Below are 22,570 nucleotides of genomic sequence, written 5' to 3' on the forward strand. Positions count from 1 at the left end.
TGAGCCTATAGCCTAACATGTTGATCCAGAGGAAAGAAAATAAACAGGGCAGACACTAATAGCTCCTAGTAGGGCTAAAATTCCTTCCCGACTCCACATACAGCAATCAAACTGGGCCCCTAGGTCAACGCCCCAACATAGAATCTAGTGCCCTTAACCTGTAATATTATATTTTTTAAGAAAGGCTGTATCGCCCCCACTACCGCAGGGCCAAGGGGTACCCGGTACCGGGCCTCTGAGTCTCTGCTCTGGGGTTGTCACGGTGGCTAGACCCGGTCTGTGACCCGGCTGAGGGGCGTACAATGAAGGTGGAGGTATGGGATGACGTTATGGTGCGGTGAAGTGCCAGTCGCGGTCAATAACAAGGACACCAGGTTGCAGTCTCTTTATCTCTTTACTGAAGGCTTCAGGATCCTAAATCCGGAATACGGTTAACCGGGCTGCGCAAGCCTGGCCGGTCCGATGGCACCTCCAGAGCTCCCTTTGCAGGTGGAAATCTGTGCCTTCCTGCTAGCGCTATGTGTTGTGGTCCTCCCCTGCTGTGCTTACGGGATAGTCCCCACAACTGTTGTGTCTGTTTCTCGTGTTCCCTCACAACTCGATTCTGATGTTCTTCCACGTCCCCCAGATCTTATGGTTAGGACGCACCCGTATGACGGGGAAGCTCGGAGCTCTTCCGGGACTCTAGCGTCGCCCCACTCCTGTTGTTACCCCCCTGTGTCTTCCTAGGTCAATTGGGTGAGACAGCCCGCCTATAACTGACTGACCTGCCGTAGGTTTGAAGTTTGGCCTGGAGCTCTATACTTCCTCGGCGTTCCGGCCACCGGTTACGCGCCTCAGTAGGATGTTGCCTCGTCTTACAGCACGACTCCTACTGGTATTCTCCTTGTTGCGTTGATCTCGTTTCTCACTCAGCACAATAAACCTCGCTTCTTGTCCTTTCTTGGGGTACCGCCGCTATATCGTGCAGGCGCGGTCCCGTTCTCTCTGGTTGCTAGGCCTCTGTCAGGATCCCACCCCTGACAGGGACCCCTCTGAATCTTCCCCTACAACACCCTCTGCCACAAGGTGTTGCCTGGTTCCAACCCAGTCAGCTTTCTGATCTCACTTCCTATCCAACCTCCAGTTTTACCAGACTGTGAGGAGTGGCCTAATGCATAGTGCCCTTAGCTCCCCCTGGAGGCCAGACTGTGAAATGTATTGGTGTCTGTGATACCTGGTCAGATGAACTCCTTCAGTGCCATCAGACGTACCATAGCCCCCCTTAGTGGCGGAGCAACAGTACTGCAACGACCAGGACTCTGGGGCGCTGCAAGGCAACCAGACCCTTTTTGATTTTTAGTAGTGAATCACTCATTACAACATCATGCGGTAGAGAGTTCCATAGTCTCACTGTTCTTAGAGTAAAGATTCCATAGTCTCACTGTTCTTACAGTAAAGACTCCATAGTCTCACTGCTCTTACAGTAAAGAATCCATAGTCTCACTGCCCTTACAGTAAATAATCCATAGTCTCACTGCTCTTACAGTAAAGAATTCATAGTCTCATTGTTCTTACAGTAAAGAATCCATAGTCTCACTGCTCTTACAGTAAACAATCCATAGTCTCACTGCCCTTACAGTAAATAATCCATAGTCTCACTGCTCTTACAGTAAAGAATTCATAGTCTCATTGTTCTTACAGTAAAGAATCCATAGTCTCACTGCTCTTACAGTAAACAATCCATAGTCTCCCTGCCCTTACAGCAAAGAATCCATAGTCTCACTGCTCTTACAGTAAAGAATCCATAGTCTCACTGCTCTTACAGTAAACAATCCATAGTCTCCCTGCCCTTACAGCAAAGAATCCATAGTCTCACTGCTCTTACAGTAAACAATCCATAGTCTCACTGCTCTTACAGTAAAGAATCCATAGTCTCACTGCTCTTACAATAAAGAGTCCATAGTCTCACTGCTCTTACAGTAAAGAGTCAATAATCTCACTGTTCTTACAGTAAAGAGTCCATAGTCTTACTGCTCTTACAGTAAAGAATCCATAGTCTCACTGCTCTTACAGTAAACAATCCATAGTCTCACTGCTCTTACAGTAAAGAATCCATAGTCTCACTGCTCTTACAGTAAAGAATCCATAGTTTCACTGCTCTTACAGTAATGAATCCATAATCTCACTGCTCTTACAATAAATAATCCATAGTCTCATTGCTCTTACACAAAGAATCCATAGTCTCACTGCTCTTACAGTACAGAATCCATTGTCTCATTGGTCTTACAGTAAAGAATCCATTGTCTCACTGCCCTTACAGTAAAGAATCCATAGTTTCTCTGCTCTTACAGTAAAGAATCGATAGTCTCATTGCTCTCATAGTAAACAATCTGCGTTTGGGATTATGATGAAACCTTCTTTCCTCTAGACGTAGAAGATTCCCCCTTGTCCCGTCTCAGGCCTAGGTGAAAAAATACCATTAGAGAGATCTCTATACTGTACCCTCATATATTCTTACATTGTTATAAGATCGCCAATTAAGCCTTCATTTTTTCAAATTGAATAAGCCCAAGTTTAATAACCTGCCTTGGTATTTTTCTCATACAAGTTGGACTGCCAGTACAGTGAGGGATCAGTTAACAGCGGCATATTAAAGTCTATAAAGAGGGAGAAGGAGCAGACTGAGAGAAGCAGGAGAGATCGCTCATGCTGCTGCTTTCTAGTGAGTGTTTTATCTCACCCCATAAGTGGATTTCCAACTAAACTGCTCTGTATTGTTTTTTTATGTCCTCCATACTGCTGCTGCTGTTTCTAAACAGTTGGTATCTAGAGTCACGAGAGCAGGAATACCTTATGTCTGTGTATGGAAAACATCATAGCAGCTTGTCTCCACCCACTAGCTCAGAGGCAACTGAAAATTAGTGACACAGCACAGAGATGAAGAAACGTATAAAAAAATGCAGGATACAAGTTATATAATGGCCAGAAGTAGTATTATGTCTAATGTTCACTCATGACAGCTTATTCTAAAAAGTCAGGTACGCTATAAGGATATTGATTTGGGCCTTATACTGTGACATCAGAGGCTCTTAAAACATTCAGTCAATGAAAAAATATTGCCCATTTAATCATCATCATGTATAGGCTTTCTTCCTGCAGGAATCCTGCTGCTTGCTACTTTTCATCTCTCCGCTAAACAAAAACAAAGGAAAGTTGATCTGCTGGTAATGTTGTATATTGACAGCCAAGAACACCATTACTATATCCTACTATTAGTAGACCATTCCCAAGGACACCCTATTGAATCATTAAAGGAACGACAATGCGTTTCGCTGAGTATATATTCACCTCTCATAATCCTGACTGCTACATTATTCCGTTTCTTTATGTGTTTATTAGGAATACCTACAGACTTTATAATGTATTTTAATTATGCATGCTGCAAAGAACTCGGCATATGATTTAACTCTGGCAGCTGAGTAAACCATTGTTAAATCACTGAGTCATAAGGAAATCTCATTAAGCATAGTTATTATTTCATTAGGTAACGTTTCCGATAACTGCAAAATGGTACACGAGATAAAACTGGTATATTCCGATTAAAGGATTACGGTTGGTGGATCCATCACAAGTCACCTCCACATGACTCATTGTGTCACTTTATCAGGTGAGGATACGCGTGGCAGCTATCAGTGGCGTAACTAGAGTCAGATGGGTCCCAGTGCAAAATTTGGACATCTCCCCTACCCGCATGTTGGTCAGAGTTATGGACCCTTCTAGCATTGTAAATCCTGTAAAGACATACGAGTTTAGCTCATTATGTAAAATGTCCCCCATTTTGGCCTCTTTCCCGTTTTATATGTCCCCCATCCTATTGCCCATTCTAGTATATATTCCCCATCCTGATATACATGTTCCTCATCCTAAGCCCATCCTGGTATATATGTCTCCTGCCATGGACACATCTTGGTAAATTTGCTCCCCATCTTGGTATATACAGTATGTCCTATCAAAAAAAAAAAAACAAAATCCATCTCAACGAACCTGTGAACAAACCTCTTTATTTAGTCACTGAAGGTGCTCAGTAGAGGATAAAACAGAATCAGAGATGTAAGTTACATAGTTTGCGACATTGACGCGTTTCAGGTGACTGCGCACCCTTAGTTATGATGTTGGACATCATGACGGCGGCATTGGCCGGCTCCCCACCCACAAGGGTCCAGTCGCGAACTCTACGACCACGATCGCTATGCCTCTGTCAGCTATAAAAAATATGCCAAAAGCGTGCTGACTAGAGATGAGCGGATCGTTTAGCAGAAAACTGGACCAGCGGCCACATCATTGGTTCCGTTGCCACCGGATGGAGTCCTGTGAGCCGCCTCCTACCTGCCGGCATTCCCGATGCCCACTGCAATGTCAGGCTTGTATCACGAAGCAACAATGATGTTGCGCTGGGGATTCCAGCAAGTAGGAGGCAGTTCAAAGGGCTTCCATACGGTGATCTTGGAAAACTGATTTGGCCGCTGAACCAAGATCCAAATTCATTCATTTCTAGTGCAGACATTAAAGAAGTTCTTCGATGATACAGGACAGTGCGCCTGCACAGCTATATGAAGATGGCAACTGTTGCCCTGACGGACTCAGCAAATGATAGTGAATGTGATCTTGCAGAACTTCAGCAAGGTTGGATCTCTGCCGACCGCCCGGCACCAAGGCCACCATATTCACGCAGATTAATTTTTACGCAGTTTGCGAGTGAGCTTTGTCATCTTGTTCACTGCCTACGCAGAGTGCATCAAACTTAACTCAGCTGCTCCACTCTGCATACACAGAAACCGAGATGACAAAGGCTGCACAGTTCTCTCCCACAGTTTCCACCTCTCTTTTCACATGTCATTTTGCGAAAAGAGAAATAAAGACCTGGCAGGTCAACTGTCTCGGATTTAAAAAATGTCCTTTTTTTATTAGGCATTACGTTTTTACATACTTTTTCTAACCCTAACTAGGGCTAAAATTATGTTTCAATTGATTAGGGCTAGGACTTGTGTTAGGTTTAAGGCTAGAGTTAATGGTAGGACCAGGGATAGGACAAAGGTTAGGGCTAAGGTTAGGGTTAGGACTAAACCTAAGACTAAAGATAGGCATGGTGCTACAATTAGAAAGTGTTAGGTTTTAGGTTAGTGTTAGGTTTAGAGCTAGGTTAATAAATAGTAACAAAAAAAGAAGAGTTAAAAACATATTAACAATGTATAACTTTATTTTTAAAATGTTATGTCTGATAGTCCAATGATTTTGGGGCCTAGTCCTTGCACACGGGCACTAGTAATAATAATAATAATGATAATCCCCAATATGCCTCATAGGATCCGCTAAGGCATTTCTTTAGGCTGCTGGACATGTTCCCTTGGTAAAGACCATCAAAAAATTGCACTAAATAAAAAAGACCACATCTCAGGAACCTTATAGTGGATTTTAAAATAGAAAAAGAAATAATCAGGACTAAGTGGTGATAAAATTAAAGCAAAATAACGGCTGCATTTTCCAAGGTGACAGGTCCGCTCCAAGTTAAGACTGGTGCATGAAACTCTAGTCTTAGTAAATTCCTCACAACCTATATAAATATAACATAAATCTATATATACAAAGGTTTTTTTTACTCCAAGTTTAAATGTGTTTCACCATGATTATAGCGTTTTATTCCTTCATTGAGGAATTATTTAAATCAGAATGGTAAAAAGCCGCAGAGCAGTGGGATATTGTCATCCCACAAGGATTACGCTCAGAATATAAGGTGTAATTTTTCCTCGTAGTCCTTGAAATGGTGCAGCTCATGCTGGCTAATAATCAGCTTCATATTTAGGATAGGAGGTGGATAGAACATTTCTAACAGGTAATACCATGACATGTAGACCTTTTTTCCTCTCCATATGTTGAGAACCAGGAATTGCAGGCTTAATGCTCTGGATGTGTAGTTGGGAAATCACTGTGTCGCTGTCACAGCACATGCATGGAGAGCCCAGAGTGACTGTAGACTTATCGATTTGGACCGGACAACACTCTTAATGCTTTATCATGTCAAGACAGTTTAGTCAATTGTAGCTTCCAACATTCTAAAAACAGTTTGAGGAAGGCCCTTTTCTGTTCCCCATGGCTGTGCCCAGTGCACAAGATCCATAAAGACATGCATGACGACACAGCATTTTTTCATTATCCAGATGTCTATTTTCAGTAAGCCAGGAGTCATTGACTGTTATCTATCTATATGTTAACTTTTGAATTTATGTGTTTCTTTCTTATTGGTCAAGAGTTTGAAATGTTGACTCTTCTTGTAGGTTAAATTGATATTTCTAAATGGATTAATGGCTAATGTTTTGAATCTTATATCACCTCCTACAACTTATTGTTTGCAGTGATACAGGGTCATTGAACAATGATGTTTGCTGATATGTTGATTACACATTGTCCATGCCAGGTAGTTTGTTGACTTGCAAAACAGAGGAGGAAAAACTATGCAAGTTGATCTCGTCACCATTCTTCCACTTAACCTGTGAATGCTTGCTTGAAGGACAGTTGTGAACTATAAAATGAGGATAGATACCGCCATATAGAGAAACACATCCAGACAGCCAAGAGATCCAGAGATTTTTTACAAGATAGCAGCCAAGATACCATGGCTCCATCATGAGGCTCCATCACAAAGATTTGACATTGTACAGGATGTTAGCTTAGGGGACCATGGCCCCGGCTGAATCAAGGATAAATTTGGGGCAATCAGGATTTGGACCCACCTTTCACCTGAGCCCCATTTGTTGTGAAATTGGATTTTGGGCTCCCCCGGTGGCCACTGGTGGAATTGAACTGGTGTGCATCATCCTCTCTGTTCACCTGTTTCCATCAGGAGGTGGGAGTCGCTATTTAGCCTTGCTCCTCTGTCACTTCCATGCCGGTCAACATTGTAATCAGAAGCCTTTCTGTGCATGTTCCTGCTGCTAGACAACTCCCAGCTAAGTTGGACTTAGTCCTTGTTTGTTTTTGCATTTTGTTCCAGTTCACAGCTGTAGTTTCGTTTCTGTGTCTGGAAAGCTCTTGTGATCTGAAATTGCCACTCTGATGTTATGAGTTAATACTAGAGTCTTAAAGTAATTTCAGGATGGTATTTTGATAGGGTTTTCAGCTGACCATGAGAGTGCCCTTTCTGTCTTCCTGCTATCTAGTAAGCGGACCTCAATTTTGCTAAACCTATTTTCATACTACGTTTGTCATTTCATCTAAAATCACCGCCAATATTTGTGGGGGCCTCTGTCTGCCTTTCGGGGAAATTTCTCTAGAGGTGAGCCAGGACTATATTTTCCTCTGCCAGGATTAGTTAGTCCTCCGGCCGGCGCTGGGCGTCTAGGGATAAAACGCAGGCTACGCTACCCGGCTACTGTTAGTTGTGCGGCAGGTTTAGTTCATGGTCAGTTTAGTTTCCATCCTTCCAAGAGCTAGTTCGTATGTTTGCTGGGCTATGTTCTCTTGCCATTGAGAACCATAACAGTTTGACCGGCCCAAAAGGGTTAAATTAATTGACAGAGAAAGGAGAGAAAAGAGAAGTCTGCTGAAGATTTTTTTTTTTTCTCAGTTCTGAGTGTGCTTGTAATTGAATCTCTTGCAAGTCTGCCTATATTGCAGCCTTTCTCTCTCTCTCTCCTTCTAATCCTGGAATGGCTCTGTGTTCACCTGTTTAAAATGGATATTCAGAGTTTAGCTGCAGGTTTGAATAATCTCACCACGAAAGTTCAAAACTTACAAGATTTTGTTGTTCATGTTCCTATATCTGAACCTAGAATTCCTTTGCCTGAATTTTTCTCGGGGAATAGATCTTGCTTTCAAAATTTCAAAAATAATTGCAAGTTGTTTTTGTCCCTGAAATCTCGCTCTGCTGGAGATCCTGCTCAGCAGGTCAGGATTGTGATTTCTTTGCTCCGGGGCGACCCTCAGGATTGGGCTTTTGCATTGGCTCCAGGGGATCCTGCGTTGCTCAATGTGGATGCGTTTTTTCTGGCCTTGGGGTTGCTTTATGAGGAACCTCAGTTAGAACTTCAGGCGGAAAAGGCCTTGATGTCCCTATCTCAGGGGCAAGACGAAGCTGAAATATACTGCCAGAAATTCCGTAAATGGGCTGTGCTTACTCAGTGGAATGAGTGCGCCCTGGCGGCGAATTTCAGAGAGGGTCTCTCTGATGCCATTAAGGATGTTATGGTGGGGTTCCCTGTGCCTGCGGGTCTGAATGAGTCCATGACATTGGCTATCCAGATCGATAGGCGCCTGCGGGAGCGCAAACCTGTGCACCATTTGGCGGTGTCTACTGAGAAGATGCCAGAGAATATGCAATGTGATAGAATTCTGTCCAGAAGTGAACGGCAGAATTTTAGACGAAAAAATGGGTTGTGCTTCTATTGCGGTGATTCAACTCATGTTATATCAGCATGCTCTAAGCGTACTAAGAAGCTTGATAAGTCTGTTTCAATTGGCACTTTACAGTCTAAGTTTATTCTATCTGTGACCCTGATTTGTTCTTTATCATCTATTACCGCGGATGCCTATGTCGACTCTGGCGCCGCTTTGAGTCTTATGGATTGGTCCTTTGCCAAACGCTGTGGGTATGATTTGGAGCCTCTTGAAACTCCTATACCCCTGAAGGGGATTGACTCCACCCCATTGGCTAGCAATAAACCACAATACTGGACACAAGTAACTATGCGGATTAATCCGGATCACCAGGAGATTATTCGCTTTCTTGTGCTGTATAACCTACATGATGTGTTGGTGCTTGGATTGCCATGGCTGCAATCTCATAACCCAGTCCTTGACTGGAAAGCTATGTCTGTGTTAAGCTGGGGATGTAAGGGGACGCATGGGGACGTACCTGTGGTTTCCATTTCATCATCTATTCCCTCTGAGATTCCTGAATTCTTGACTGAATATCGTGACGTTTTTGAAGAACCTAAGCTTGGTTCATTACCTCCGCACCGGGAGTGCGATTGTGCCATAGATTTGATTCCGGGTAGTAAATACCCTAAGGGTCGTTTATTTAATCTGTCTGTGCCTGAACATGCTGCTATGCGAGAATATATAAAGGAGACCTTGGAAAAGGGACATATTCGTCCTTCGTCATCTCCCTTAGGAGCCGGTTTTTTCTTTGTGGCTAAGAAAGATGGCTCTTTGAGGCCGTGCATTGATTATCGGCTTTTGAATAAAATCACGGTTAAATATCAATATCCGTTGCCACTGCTGACTGATTTGTTTGCTCGCATAAAGGGGGCCAAGTGGTTCTCTAAGATAGATCTTCGTGGGGCGTATAATTTGGTGCGAATTAAGCAGGGGGATGAGTGGAAAACCGCATTTAATACGCCCGAGGGCCACTTTGAGTATTTGGTGATGCCTTTTGGTCTTTCAAATGCCCCTTCAGTCTTTCAGTCCTTTATGCATGACATTTTCCGTGATTATTTGGATAAATTTATGATTGTGTATCTGGATGATATTTTGATTTTTTCGGATGACTGGGACTCTCATGTCCAGCAGGTCAGGAGGGTTTTTCAGGTTTTGCGGTCTAATTCCTTGTGTGTGAAGGGTTCTAAGTACGTTTTTGGGGTTCAAAAGATTTCCTTTTTGGGATATATTTTTTCCCCCTCTTCCATCGAGATGGATCCTGTCAAGGTTCAGGCTATTTGTGATTGGACGCAGCCCTCTTCTCTTAAGAGTCTTCAGAAATTTTTGGGCTTTGCTAACTTTTATCGTCGATTTATTGCTGGTTTTTCTGATGTTGTTAAACCATTGACTGATTTGACTAAGAAGGGTGCTGATGTTGCTGATTGGTCCCCTGCTGCTGTGGAGGCCTTTCGGGAGCTTAAGCGCCGCTTTTCTTCCGCCCCTGTGTTGCGTCAGCCTGATGTTGCTCTTCCTTTTCAGGTTGAGGTCGACGCTTCTGAAATCGGAGCTGGGGCGGTTTTGTCGCAGAGAAGTTCCGATTGCTCCGTGATGAGACCTTGTGCTTTTTTCTCGCGTAAATTTTCGCCCGCCGAGCGGAATTATGATGTTGGGAATCGGGAGCTTTTGGCCATGAAGTGGGCTTTTGAGGAGTGGCGTCATTGGCTTGAGGGGGCTAGACATCAGGTGGTGGTATTGACTGACCACAAAAATCTAATTTATCTTGAGTCCGCCAGACGCCTGAATCCTAGACAGGCGCGCTGGTCGTTGTTTTTCTCTCGGTTTAATTTTGTGGTGTCCTACCTGCCGGGTTCTAAGAATGTTAAGGCGGATGCCCTTTCTAGGAGTTTTGAGCCTGACTCCCCTGGTAATTCTGAACCTACAGGTATCCTTAAGGATGGAGTGATATTGTCTGCCGTTTCTCCAGACCTGCGGCGGGCCTTGCAGGAGTTTCAGGCGGATAGACCTGATCGTTGCCCACCTGGTAGACTGTTTGTTCCTGATGATTGGACCAGTAAAGTCATTTCTGAGGTTCATTCTTCTGCGTTGGCAGGTCATCCTGGAATCTTTGGTACCAGGGATTTGGTGGCAAGGTCCTTCTGGTGGCCTTCCCTGTCTCGAGATGTACGAGGCTTCGTGCAGTCTTGTGACGTTTGTGCTCGGGCCAAGCCTTGTTGTTCTCGGGCTAGTGGATTGTTGTTGCCCTTGCCTATCCCGAAGAGGCCCTGGACGCACATCTCGATGGATTTTATTTCGGATCTTCCTGTTTCTCAGAAGATGTCTGTCATCTGGGTGGTGTGTGATCGTTTCTCTAAGATGGTCCATTTGGTTCCCTTGCCTAAGTTGCCTTCTTCTTCCGAGTTGGTTCCTCTGTTTTTTCAAAATGTGGTCCGTTTGCATGGTATTCCGGAGAATATCGTTTCTGACAGAGGTACCCAATTCGTGTCTAGATTTTGGCGAGCATTCTGTGCTAGGATGGGCATAGATTTGTCTTTCTCGTCTGCTTTCCATCCTCAGACTAATGGCCAGACCGAGCGGACGAATCAGACCTTGGAGACATATTTGAGGTGTTTTGTGTCTGCAGATCAGGATGATTGGGTTGCTTTTTTGCCTTTAGCGGAGTTTGCCCTCAATAATCGGGCCAGTTCTGCCACCTTGGTGTCTCCCTTTTTCTGTAATTTGGGGTTTCATCCTCGATTTTCTTCTGGTCAGGTGGAATCTTCGGATTGTCCTGGAGTGGATGCTGTGGTGGAGAGGTTGCATCAGATTTGGGGGCAGGTAGTGGACAATTTGAAGTTGTCCCAGGAGAAGACTCAGCTTTTTGCCAACCGCCGGCGTCGGGTTGGTCCTCGGCTTTGTGTTGGGGACTTGGTGTGGTTGTCTTCTCGTTTTGTCCCTATGAGGGTTTCTTCTCCCAAGTTTAAGCCTCGGTTCATCGGCCCGTACAAGATATTGGAGATTCTTAACCCTGTGTCCTTCCGTTTGGACCTCCCTGCATCTTTTTCTATTCATAATGTTTTTCATCGGTCATTATTGCGCAGGTATGAGGTACCGGTTGTGCCTTCCGTTGAGCCTCCTGCTCCGGTGTTGGTTGAGGGCGAGTTGGAGTACATTGTGGAAAAAATCTTGGATTCCCGTGTTTCCAGACGGAAACTCCAGTATCTGGTCAAATGGAAGGGATACGGTCAGGAGGATAATTCTTGGGTGACTGCCTCTGATGTTCATGCCTCCGATTTGGACCGTGCCTTTCATAGGGCTCATCCTGATCGCCCTGGTGGTTCTGGTGAGGGTTCGGTGCCCCCTCCTTGAGGGGGGGGTACTGTTGTGAAATTGGATTTTGGGCTCCCCCGGTGGCCACTGGTGGAATTGAACTGGTGTGCATCATCCTCTCTGTTCACCTGTTTCCATCAGGAGGTGGGAGTCGCTATTTAGCCTTGCTCCTCTGTCACTTCCATGCCGGTCAACATTGTAATCAGAAGCCTTTCTGTGCATGTTCCTGCTGCTAGACAACTCCCAGCTAAGTTGGACTTAGTCCTTGTTTGTTTTTGCATTTTGTTCCAGTTCACAGCTGTAGTTTCGTTTCTGTGTCTGGAAAGCTCTTGTGATCTGAAATTGCCACTCTGATGTTATGAGTTAATACTAGAGTCTTAAAGTAATTTCAGGATGGTATTTTGATAGGGTTTTCAGCTGACCATGAGAGTGCCCTTTCTGTCTTCCTGCTATCTAGTAAGCGGACCTCAATTTTGCTAAACCTATTTTCATACTACGTTTGTCATTTCATCTAAAATCACCGCCAATATTTGTGGGGGCCTCTGTCTGCCTTTCGGGGAAATTTCTCTAGAGGTGAGCCAGGACTATATTTTCCTCTGCCAGGATTAGTTAGTCCTCCGGCCGGCGCTGGGCGTCTAGGGATAAAACGCAGGCTACGCTACCCGGCTACTGTTAGTTGTGCGGCAGGTTTAGTTCATGGTCAGTTTAGTTTCCATCCTTCCAAGAGCTAGTTCGTATGTTTGCTGGGCTATGTTCTCTTGCCATTGAGAACCATAACACCCATTGATAAGTTTGTGAAAACCAGGAATGGGACCCATCGGTCACCTGGCTTCATGGAGATGTTCGGAGAAGCCAGGTTGTGACCTCCCCGGTCAACTGGCCTTGTACCTCAAAGAGCTGTCATTTTTCTAAGCTTATCATTTCCTCCTCTATGCGTGTGTGACAGAGGTGGTGTAGTTGGCCCTGAAAGCTCTGAAGTAGCTGTTGCTCTTATCCTGACGAATCAGCAGAACGGTGAGACTCGGTAATTTTGCATCATCTTGGGTATTTGCTGGGACTGGTCTATGTGTTATTTGTCTGTTTTGTGGTTCAATAAAGTATTGCCACACTGTTTTACCCTCATCTTGTGCAGTCTGAGTAGCTTTATATCCACGGTAAAAGGTGAGCAGGTGTTTGTTTGGATGATCCCTGGTACATGCAGCCTCGACTAGCAGACTAGAGCACCCGCTGACCACCCATGTCTCCACAACATGGTTTATAAGAACTTGAGTAGTTACAGAGAGCTGGAACCTCAACCCCATCCAACACCTTTAGGATGAACTAGATTAGAGAATGGGAGCTCAACCTCTCCTCCAACACCAGTGTCTAACCTCACAAATGTTTTTCTGAATCAACAGTCAAGCAATCTAATATTTTGAAAAAAAAACAAAACTATCCCATAAGAATGGAAGTTGTTATAACTGCAAACGGACCAACTCCATATTAATGCCTATGGGTTTATAATGGAATTTCATAAAAGCTTCTATAGATGTAATATGGAGGTTTCCCAATACCTTCCTCCTTATAGTGTATATTACAAAGTTGTAGATGTTGTATTGCCATTGACCTCATCTTGTCTAAAGTAGAACAGGATAGGTGATAAGTGTCTGCTTGCTGGGGGTCCTACAAATCACAAGAATCTTTGATCCCTTGATTGAATGAAGCAGTAGTCATAGTGAGGATTTTTTCAGGAATCTGCTTTTTAGTTAAAGGGGTAATCTCAGATTTGGAAATGATCCTCTATGCATGGAATAGTGGATAACTTCCCAATCATTGGTGGTCTGACCACTGGGACCCCCAACAATGTTGAGAAATGGAGTTTTCAAGATGTTATGTGAATGGATCAGTGGTTGACCATGCTTAGTCATTAATGGCTCAGTGGTTCTTCAACATTCCCATATGAATGAATGGAGCAGCAGCATGCAGTGTCGACCACTGTTCTTCGGCAGTCCCATATAAATGAATGGAGCAGCAGTGCGCAGTGTCGATCACTGCTCGATTCACACATGTTCTTCAGAGTCCCGGTTCTTGGGATTGGTGGGGGTTCCAAATGTTGATCTCCCAGGGATTGGGACATTATCTCCTATCACAAAGATAGGCGAGAATTTCCAGACTTCAGAATACCCCTTGAACAGGCTGTTGCCTGTAAAAAAAGCAATATTTTTCATGGGAATACACCTTTAAGTTACCTAAGATTGGATTCTCATACATGGCATTTTTGCTTTATTAGTTTTACCTTTTCTTATTCTAATGTTACTTTAACGTGTGTGTAGTAAAATATGGAGAACATTTTTCAGTTTCTGGCATTTTTATTGGGTTGTGGCATTTTCTAAAATTCATTATTCTCTATATGAGATGCTTGTTCTAGTACTTTTATCATTGACATCTCAGTAGGATGCCAGAAAAATTTACATACAAAATGTTACAAGATAAGAAACTCCAACAAAGTACATGCAAAAAATGCCAATAAAAATGGTTTTAAAAAATAATCATTTTACAATCATATTTTTGGTTGCAAAAAAAATAACTAAAACTTGCATCAATTCCAACATCGCCTTCTTTATAGGCAGCGAGAACGACTGCATATATAACATGTCAGCAAAAAACAAAAAACAAAGAAAAAAAGCTCCACTATCTCTTGTGAACAGATACTGGAGAGATAAACAAGATTTCTACTGTTTTTTATTTTGTCCTCTCAAGGCTCATTAGCACAGATGCTTGGATGGTAAAACAAGATAAAGCTGGAGATGAACACCCAAGCCAAGAACGAGAACATAATGTTAATATGGAGAGTTTAGTAATTTTGCCCACACAGCACAATAAGAAAAAAAAGCTTAGAAAATACATTCTTGGAAAAAGCGTAACATTTCATTTAAAGGATCATCAACATCCAAATAAAATAACAAAAATAGAAATAGTTGAATGTTTTACTTTAAATACTTCTAAATTCTTAGAAATTATTCTTATGAAATGTTTATCATTGTTATAATGATGAATTATTATTATTACTAGATGGTGGCCTGATTCTAACGCATCGGGCATTCTAGCATATGTATGTATGTATATAGCAGCCACATAGTATATAGCACAGGCCACGTAGTATATAGGAGCCATGAAGAATATAGCAGACACGCAGCCTATAACACAGCCACGTAGTATATAACACAGCCTACGTAATATGCAGCACAGCCCACGCAGTATATAACACTGCCCATGTAGTATATAACACTGCCCACGTAGTATATAGCAGCCACACAGTATATAACACAGCCCACGTAATATATAGCACAGCCCACGCAGTATATAACACTGCCCACGTAGTATATAACACAGCTCACGTAGTATATAGCAGCCACGCAGTATATAACACAGCCCACATAGTATATAATGTAACACAGCCCACACAGTATATAACACAGACCACATAGTATATAACACAGCCCACATAGTATATAACACAGCCCATGCAGTATATAACACTGGCCACGTAGTATATAGCAGCCACGCAGTATATAACACAGCCCACGTAATATATAGCACAGCCCACACAGTATATAACACAGCCCAAATAGTATATACTGTAACACAGCCCACACAGTATATAACACAGCCCACATAGTATATAACACAGCCCACATAGTATATAACACAGCCCACACAGTATATAATACTGCCCACGCAGTATATAGCAGCCACACAGTATATAACACAACCCAAGTAGTATATAGCAGTGTGGGCACCATATCCCTGTTAAAAAAAATAATTAAAATAAAAAATAGTTATATACTCACCCGCCGGCGTCCAGCGAAGCTGTCCCGATACACACGCTGCTGCCGCCAGCATCCGTTCCCAGCAATGCATTGCAAAATTACCCAGATGACTTAGCGGTCTCGCGAGACCACTGAGTCTTCTGGGTAATTTTGCAATGCATCTCTGGGAACGGAAGCTGGCAGCAGCCGCGCACGCATCGGCGGACGACGGAAGGTGAGAATAGCAGGTTTTTTGTTTTTTTATTATTTTTAACATTAGATCTTTTTACTATTGATACTGCATAGGCAGCATCAACAGTAAAAAGTTGGTCACACAGGGTTAATAGCAGCGTTAACGGCGTGCGTTACACACGGTCCCTTAATGCTGCCATTAACCCTGTGTGAGCGCTGACTGGAGGGGAGTATGGAGCGGGCACTGACTGTGGGGAGTAAGGAGTGGCCATTTTGCCGCTGGACTGTACCCGTCGCTGATTGGTCATGGCTGTTTTGCCGCGACCAATCAGCGACTTGGGATTTCCGTGACAGACAGAAGGACAGGCAGAAAGACGTAAGTAACCGTTAGACAATTATATAGTAGAAAGCAAATTAAATTTTACACATTATTGCAACTGGTGACACGGAATATTAAACATGCTTAATAATTAATGAGAATCATAAAGCCGAACAATTCTCTAACGGTTTCATCATAAGTTTGTTCCTTATGGATGCCACAAGCGTGAGTGAGTGGAAGATTTCCATACAAAGAAATAAAATAAATATACCCATGTGTCAGCGCTGACTGGTGGGGAGTATGGAGTGGGCGCCGGGCACTGACTGGACGGAAGTAGGGCGGGACTAATTCTCGGCCAGACTGTGCCCCTCGCTGATTGGTCACGGCCTGGCGGCCGCGACCAATCGGCGACGCTGGATTTCCGTTACAGACAGACAAAAAGACAGAAGGACAGACAGATGGAAGTACCCCTTAGACAATTATATAGTAGACTAGATGGTGGCCCGATTCTAACGTATCGGGTATTCTAGAATATGTAGGTAGTATATAGCACATGCTACATACTATATTGCACAGTGACGTAGTATATAACACAACCAACTTAGTATATAACAGAGCTACATAGTATGTAACACAGCGCACGTAGTATATAGCAAAGCTAGTACGTAGTATATAACACAGCCACATGGTATATAACATAGCCACGTAGTGTATTGCACAGGCACATAGTATATTGGTCAGCCACGTAGTATATAGCAGAGCCACGAAGAATATAACATAGCCATGTAGTATATTGTAGAGCCACGTAGTATATTGCACAGGCACGTAGCATATTGCACAGCTACGTAGTATATAAAACACAGTCACGTAGTGTATTGCACAGCTATGTAGTAGATTGGTCAGCGACGTAGTATATAGCAGAGCCACATAGTATATAACATAGCCACGTAGTATATTGTAGAGGCACGTAGTATATTGTACAGCCACGTAGTATATAATAGAGCCACGTAGTATATTGCACAGTTGACGTAGTATATAACAGAACCGACACAGCCACATAGTATATTGCACAGCTACATAGTATATAACACAGAGCACGTAGTATATTGCACAGCCACGAAGTATATTGGACAGTCACATTGTATATTGCACAGTCACGTTGTATATTGCCCAGCGACATAGTATATAGCGCAGAGATGTAGTATATAACAGAGCCCACGCAGTATGTAACACAGCCCACGTAGTATATAGCAATGTTGGCACTATATGCGTGGTTAAAAAAGAATTAAAATAAAAAATAAACATATACTCACCTTCCGCAGGTCCCTTGAAGTCCTGGCGCCTGTGTGCGGTGCACGCGGCAGCTTCAGGTCCCAGGGTTGGTATGAGCGCAGCAACTGTGATGACGACAGGGTCACATGACTGTGACGTCATGGCAGGTCCTTCTCGCATAGCATCCTTGGCACCGGAACCTGCCGCTTGCACTGCCGAGGACAGCCGCGACATCGGAAGGTGAGAATAACCTTTTTTTTTATTATTATAGATTGTGGACGCCTTGTCACATTAGCAGAGCCCCTGAGGTGCCATAAAGGCAGATATGCCCAAAAAGTGACCACATTTTTTAAATTACACCCGTAAGGAGTTCATTTATAGGTATACTCAGCATTTTGAACTCAAAGGTGCTTCACTTAAAAAATGCTTTTTTTTTTTTTTTTTTTTTTTTTACAAAAAATTGTTGCTTTAGCCCTAAATTTTTCTTTTCTACAAGGAGTAGTAACAGAAGAAAAAAAATGCACAATTTGTAAAACAAATTATCCTGGGGATGCATGTAACCCCATATACGATCAGAAAGTACCATGGGGGCTTGAAATGTAAGGAGTAGTGATGAGTGAGTGTACTCATTGCTCGGATTTTCCCGAGCACGCTCGGGTGATCTCCGAGTAATTGTTAGTGCTCGGAGATGTAGTTTTCCTTGCCGCAGCTGGATGATTTGCGGCTACTAGTCAGCTTGATTACATGTGGGGCTTCCCTAGCAACCAGGCAACCCCCACATGTACTCAGCCTGGCTAGTAGCTGTAAATCATTCAGCTGCCGGATGAAAACGAAATCTCCGAGCAGTCATAAATACTCGGACACCACCCGTGCGTGCTCAGGAAAACCCGAGCAACGAGTATACTCGCTCGTCACTAGTAAGGAGTGATATTTGAGTTTCGAAGCGTAGACTTTCCTAGAGTAGTTTGCAGGTGCTGCTTGCAAAGCCGCAAGGGATCTCAAATAGCGGACACCCTCACAAGTGAATCCATTGTGCAATTGACATCCAACTGTGAATTAATCTAGAGGAGCAGTAACTAGTGATGATGAGCGAACATTCTCGGAAAAGGTGTTGCCTAACAAACAGGCAATCCCTGCACGTGCTGGAGTTGTCGAACACATGCAGCCGCGGGGACTCGAACATGGTATTAGAGCAGGCCGGAGATACTTTATTACCACTCGAGCATGCTTGGTTAATACCTTATCTGAGCACGCTTGCTTATCAATAGTAGTAACTCTTTTGACCGTTTTGGTGTTTTCCAGAAATAAACACAAAGTTAGCATTGCACAGTGAAAGTTGCAAATATGGCAGCTTAGTGCCCAACACATTGTGACCAGCTTGTACCTAGAGACACACAAATCGTAAATAGTTATTTGGGTTCTTCTCACTACAGCAATGCCATAAATGTGGATTGTAATAAAGAATAAAAACTTTTCAACTCATCTTGGTCGTAAGGATTGATTCATTACAGCAGCGCGGCTGGATATTGTGTTATTATCCAAATTTGTCAACTACCCTGGAGGAGCTCATCCCCAGCCACGAGGCAGCAGCAGCTGATATCTTCGGATATTCATAGTAGTTGTGCCTGCACACAACCTGAACACCTTAACCTTGACCCGATGGTCTTGTGTGCATCTGTTCCCCTACAGTTTCACCACTATAAATGTGGATTGGGTCCACAGCAGAGCAGAATGGACGGGGGGCATTTGATTTTCCAGCCCTTAAGCTAGCAGTAGTGTGGAAATCCCTTATTTTTCTATTAACAAATGACGGACGGAGTGGGGGTTTAGTTTTTGGTGGCTGAGCTAAAATTTTTATTGGTACCATTTTGGGATACATACATTTTTTTTAATTGCGTTTCAGAGTTAGTAATAGTATTCCTACAATATAATATCCCTGGGGGTCTGGAGGGACTTAGTGGCCAAAACTCAATATTTATGGGGTACAGGTATAATATCTGGAATAGGGCCCAGCAGTTAAGAGGAGGCTTGTGGATGACACAAGGGTAGAAATAAGTGTTGTATTTAGAACCATCATTTAATTTCTGGGGTACCACTGGTGATCATGGTGGAGGAGGAGCCCTATTGAGCATTTTCCCATAGGACCCTATGTCTACTTGCTTTTCTAGTGTTTTGTGCTTTGCTATGGTAACATATTTTCAGTATAATGTAGGATGCTCTATTTCTATTTCTTACAGTTTGGGTTAGTAGTACTTTTGGTCATGAGTCCCAATGGCTTCCAGAGAACAATTGATGCTGGATCTAAGTAGGGAACAGTTTCAGGAGGAGAACTGCCAGGAGCGGCACACACAACAAACAGCAGCTAAAACAATAACGTCCCCACCGACACAATCTGCTAACTTATGATTAGCGTTTATCATGAACTACAGAGAGACAGATTTTTGTTTCTGTTCTGTATTTTGCAAAGATTAAAGAAAACAAAAAAAGACTTACTAAATATTTTCGGAAGTAAGCAGAAATGTTTCATCTTGATAACAACGACAGTATAAATCCATGTAATCGGAACGTGTCTTCTTGAGGAACACAGAGGTAGATACACCAAAAAAAGTAAACTGTTTTTGCCACATTTTGCAACCAAAGTGATTTACCTAGCAAGTCTCACATAAACCAACCCTGTTCAAGATTAGAAAATCAGGTTTCCCTATTTTACAGTAGTAGCACATAGAAAATCTGATCTCTAGTTATCTATTCCTCTAAGTGGGGGAAGACATAAAAGATAATGACACAACATAATAAGAAAAGATAGGGCACAGACAGCGCAAAACCAAGGCTGACAAAAAAAGCCCTTTTGAAAACGCAGTGGCACTGGCTTAACTGAAGTCCAATGGGCATCGGTGTAAAATTTGGACCTGGCCTTCACCTGCATGTTGGTCACATTTATGGGCCCACATAGCATTCTAGAACATATAGAGACATGTGTGTTCACCCCCCATGTAATATTGTCTCACATCCTGGCTCCATCCTGTAATAATATCCCCATCCTTAAATAATGTTTCCATCCTGTCCCCCATCCTGTATAATGCTCCCAGCCTAGACCTCTTCCAGTAATAATGTCCTCCATTTTGCCACTCTTCTCCAACACATTTAAAAGAAATAAGTTCCTCCTTATGTGGAACTACGGGAGGCGCATGAAGTCACTTTCATGCGCTGCCCGTGACAGGCACGCCGACGTCAGCTGCCAGCCTCTGAAGTAGATCCAGCTGAAATAGGCATTGGCTTCAGTGGACCCATTTCAGTCACGGTTGCACCAACAACAACCACAATTGGTACGCCTCTGTGCATTGGCATTCAAATGATCATCATCATGGATACTTTTTTTAAGCTGCTTTTACAGTGACCAATAATCCATTTAACTAAAATTAAGCGGATCTTTTGACATTCTAATTAGCCAGCTTCACTGAAATTTCCCAAAACATTTGATTTGTGGCAAATAAATTTGCGCAAATCTCAATATTGGAAAGCTTGTAATTGCTTGGAAAAATACATGTGGGGGTAAGAGAGAGAACGTCCACTGACCATAAGAGCTTACACTCTACAAGAGAGTGAGGACCTCACTGACCATAAGGACTTATACTCTACAGGAGAGAGAGGACCCCACTGACCATAAGAGCTTACACTCTACAGGAGAGAAAGAGGACCCCACTGACCATAAGAGCTCACACTCTACAGGAGAGAGAGGATCTCACTGACCATAAGAGCTTACACTCTACAGGAGAGAGAGGACCCTGCTGATCATAAGCACTTACACTCTACAGGAGAGAGAGGACCCCACTGACCATAAGAGCTTACACTCTACAGGAGAGAGAGGACCCTGCTGATCATAAGGACTTACACTCTACAGGAGAGAGAGGACCCCACTGACCATAAGAGCTTACACTCTACAGGAGAGAGAGGACCCCACTGACCATAAGAGCTTACACTCTACAGGAGAGAGAGGACCCTGCTGATCATAAGGACTTACACTCTACAGGAGAGAGAGGACCCCACTGACCATAAGAGCTTACACTCTACAGGAGAGAGAGGACCCTGCTGATCATAAGGACTTACACTCTACAGGAGAGAGAGGACCCCACTGACCATAAGAGCTCACACTCTACAGGAGAGAGAGGATCTCACTGACCATAAGAGCTCACACTCTACAGGAGAGAGAGGATCTCACTGACCATAAGAGCTTACACTCTACAGTAGAGAGAGGACCCCACTGACCATAAGAGCTTACACTCTACAGTAGAGAGAGGACCCCACTGACAATAAGAGCTTACACTCTACAGGAGAGAGAGGACCCTGCTGATCATAAGGACTTACACTCTACAGGAGAGAGAGGACCCCACTGACCATAAGGACTTATACTCTACAGAAGAAAGAAACTTTCCCAGTGACACTGAAAATGGATAATGACTGCCGTATAAACTGTGCTGCACTGGGAACCGCTGATCTGTGATGGCCCCGGCCCTGACCACCACTGTACATGTACATGCTTTAATAATCTGCTAAATGTCTTTATAGGGAGTCCGAACATTAACCCATTATCTGATGCTTCAACAGTGTAGGAAATGGTGTCGGGCAAGGTTTTTTTTGTGAACTGTGAATTGCATCTCAAAGTGTTCAAATTCACGTGAAACCGCAAATTTCAGTAAATTCAAACTCAAACTCAATCCTCCGCAGATCGATCAGTATGTCTCTATTTCAAACGATAACAGCCCATCATTCATGATAATTGCATAATGTGAATGGGTCAATTGAACGATGTGTCCAAAAATGGTCATTCATTCACCGTATATGAAATCATTTAGGCAAAAATGAAAAAAAATTCTCTTTCAACTTTAGAAAACTGTGTAATGTAAATGGAGATTAGTCAACAATTTGATCGCCAAAAAGGAGAAATAGAAATTGAAGTCCTAGTCATAGGATTGATCGCGTTCCAAGGAAATAAATAGTTCATTAGCAGTTGGAGCATTGGAATGAGTACATGTGAGTGATTAGTAACATTTTTTCACTTCACTAATTTGATTAAATTTTCCATGCAATAATTGCAAAATGTGTTTATAGAGAGATACTATAGTTGAGAGGCAAATGAGAAGTTTTGTTTGTTTTTGCACCAGATCAGTTTTTTGACAGTTTTGAATTCAAGTTACTTCACTTTTAAATATTTATTTGAATGATTGCTCTGATTTTAATTCCGATTCTACAGTTTTTAGGTTTTTATTAATAGCTCTTC

The 22,570-nt window shown here is 43.1% G+C and overlaps 1 protein-coding gene across 1 annotated transcript in view; it reads right to left on the reverse strand.

The window, feature by feature from the left end:
- Nucleotides 1-22,570, reverse strand: part of STK32C (serine/threonine kinase 32C) — a 296,245-nt gene that overhangs the window by 248,030 nt on the left and 25,645 nt on the right. The window lies entirely within an intron of this gene.

This window comes from Ranitomeya variabilis, chromosome 4 (genome assembly GCF_051348905.1).
Source record: "Ranitomeya variabilis isolate aRanVar5 chromosome 4, aRanVar5.hap1, whole genome shotgun sequence".
Classification (NCBI taxonomy): Eukaryota; Metazoa; Chordata; class Amphibia; order Anura; family Dendrobatidae; genus Ranitomeya; species Ranitomeya variabilis.